Genomic DNA, 3,084 nt, shown 5'->3' on the forward strand with positions numbered 1-3,084 from the left:
ATCCACTTAGGATCCAAAAACTCATTTCCTTTAGCTTTGTGACTGACCTTACACACTTTGTAAGCTTGTATCTAGGCGATCATAGCTCAGTTTTTTATGCTTTTTACTTTGTTGGAAAGGAGAAGTTTTGAAGTTTCAATGTAGCATTGAAATCAGCCTCTATAGCCTTTGAAATTACATGAAAACCAGAAAAATAGATATGGCTTGTGTTATTTTTTTAAAGTAGTTTTCTATTTAAGGTGTCATATCTCAGCTTCCATTTATCGAATATGTGTTTTTATCTCTTTGGAAAGCTGATATCTTAATCTTTCTTTGTGCTTTTCTAAAACCTACATTTCAGTGATCACAAATTGGCCAAAGTTTGAGTTTTATATACAGTCTACATTTCAGTGAGTATTAACCATGAATCAGAATCAAATGGTTCTAGCATCATCGGAAATATGAAATAACAAACTTTCTGGATCATTTTTGTAGTTTTTAAAAAATTGCATTTTCTACCCTAAAATCATGTTTAAAAGACATGGATAGGCACTCAGGTGATTAAAATTTCCTTGAGATAATCATGTTCCAGGTTGGCATTTGATGATTATTCAAGTGCCATTAGAAAGATAACATGATTATCTTGCTCTGCTCTTTTGTATTTTACTTATTCTGCCTCTATCTTTGCCAAAACTACTGCAAAACTTCAATTAGTAACGCTTCTTTTTATGGGATTTGATTCTCATTGGTTTTACTTCCTCTTCCTCTCACGAAGCCCACTGTTCTAGATTTCTTTCCTTTCTTTTTTGATGCCCCTGTCAAAATCATAATCTTTCTTACGAGATTTAGATTGGGATTTGCTTTTCCTAGGGACGTAGAACCCTTCCTCGTAGCTAGATGAACTCTCTTCATCAGATGAATCATAAACCTTTATTGGGTTTTTCTTCTTCCTCATTTTCTCAAGTTTCTCTTTCCTGGACTTATGGGATTTTAGTTTCCTATAAACTTCCTTCTCGTCTCTACTATCTCTATTAGAGGCAGGGCAGGCTGGCCTCTTTAATATTTGAGCCCACCACCTATTACCTCAAATGAAAAAAATATATATATAACGGCTTATATTTCACATGCTGAGGGCCTCCAATGAAACATGGCACATGTGCCTCATGCTGAGGGCCTCCAATGAAAAAAGAATATAGAGAAATATGGGCCTCCAATGAAATATGCTTAGGGCCTCCCTGACTAGAGGCATCACCATCTTTAGATGAATATCTTCTTTGCGGGATCTTCTCTGATTTCCTGCTCTCTTTTTTCTTTCTGGCTACTGTTTTTATTTCTTATCATATTTTCTCTCCTTCTTTCTAGTTTTCTCCACCTCTTCCTTTTTTATCTATGAGATGTTATTTTCCTAAGAATATCTTTTTCTTCATTACTTGAGGAGTCCTCAAATGAATCTTCTTTTTTCTTGGCTACTTTCTTCTCTTTCTCACCTTTTTCTCAGCTTCTCTCTCCTTGGATTTTTTCTTTTCAAGCACTTTCCCCTCTTCACTTTCTTGAGAATCCGCTCTTTATTTTCTTGAGTTTTCACTTTCCTTGTATCCTTCTCATTCATGTCCACCACCTCCACCTTTGGGGCTCAGCTTGTCTGGTAGCAGCAACTAGTGCATGTCACCTTGAGTTGGGACGTTGTATGTTCAAAACCCAACCTCAGCTTGCCTTTCAAAAAAAAAAAAGTTCACCTCCTCCACCAGGGTTTCTTCTTAGATCTTGAGACTCTCAGATGGGCCCTAGTGAGCACCTCCATGGATTCCTCCTCGCTTATTTTTGGATTGAAAAACCTCCCAACTGGTACTAGAGGTATTAGCTTGGGTATATTGGTAGTAGTTGAAAGGAACTAGATCCCATTCAACACATACCAGAAGTAATAGCTAGAGTATATCATGGTCGGACTGAAAGGGAACCCACTTACCTCTGGAACCCTAAAGCGAACTTGCAGAAAGCTGAATTAATTAGGATTACACAAGTTTTCAAACATTTTTTAATGCGCTATATGTCATACCTTGATTGTCATCCTAGTCCATCAGCAGACCTAAGAAGGGTTCTATAGTGGAGTTAACCAATGTTGTTGAGCTCTAAGCAGACGATCCTAGGAGAAGTTGGAAAATCTAAGCACACAAGAAAATAGACTGGTTTTAACCTAGAGAGATAAGATCAAATAGAGCACCCATCATAAATACATTGTTTTTACACAAAAAATTTAGAAAATTTGTTACAAGTAGGAAAATATTTTCCTAAGATCTACTTGACATGTAATTCCTAACAATGTAAAGGACTTGATGCTTTAAGAACTAAAAAATACCTGAGAAAATTGATTCCTAGGAAGATCTTGGGAGGATAGTGAGTCCCATCACAATCACCAAATTTTTGTATACAAATTTCTATAAACAAAATACTTTTATCGATTTTTAAAGGATTTTACAAATGATTTTTTTGTTGGCGTTCATAGAAACCATAACTGGAATATAAAAGGAAAAAATACATATTGGTACACGCCATGGATGAGACGAGCATTGACGCAGGTGCACGACATTCTCTCAAGCCTATCGATGCCCATGATGAGCCCAGGCAGGGGCGTAGCTAGGGGGGGCAGGACTGGGCTGTAGCCCAGTCCTGCCTCCCCAAACAGTTAATTTTTTTTTTTTTAAAAGCCCAGTCCTAGCCCTGCCCTGAGTCCATATGAAATAGATTTTTATCCATTTTTTAGCCCAGCCCTGACTGCAGCAAATAGTTTGATTTGTCCATATGAAATAGATTTTTATTAATAATTGTAGCCATTTTTATTTTATCTCAAAAAAAAAAATTTTGGGGGGCGCTGCCCCCGAACCCCCAACTATCACACAAATACAATTTTTTTTGCTACACCCTTGTTTGCCCCCCCCCCCTCACATGAATCCTAGCTACGCCCCTGAGCCCAGGTCGTCAAGTTGATGGTGAGCAGAACCCTTAACCCAAAGGATAGAAAAAGGACAACTTGATTGCCCTCATCAAGCAATCATGCCTAAATTTATAGTCGGAGGAAAGTGGGGTGGGGAGGTGTTTACATACATG

The sequence above is a fragment of the Nuphar pumila genome, chromosome 6 (assembly GCF_984573655.1).
Source record: "Nuphar pumila chromosome 6, dmNupPumi1.hap1.1, whole genome shotgun sequence".
Lineage (NCBI taxonomy): Eukaryota > Viridiplantae > Streptophyta > Magnoliopsida > Nymphaeales > Nymphaeaceae > Nuphar > Nuphar pumila.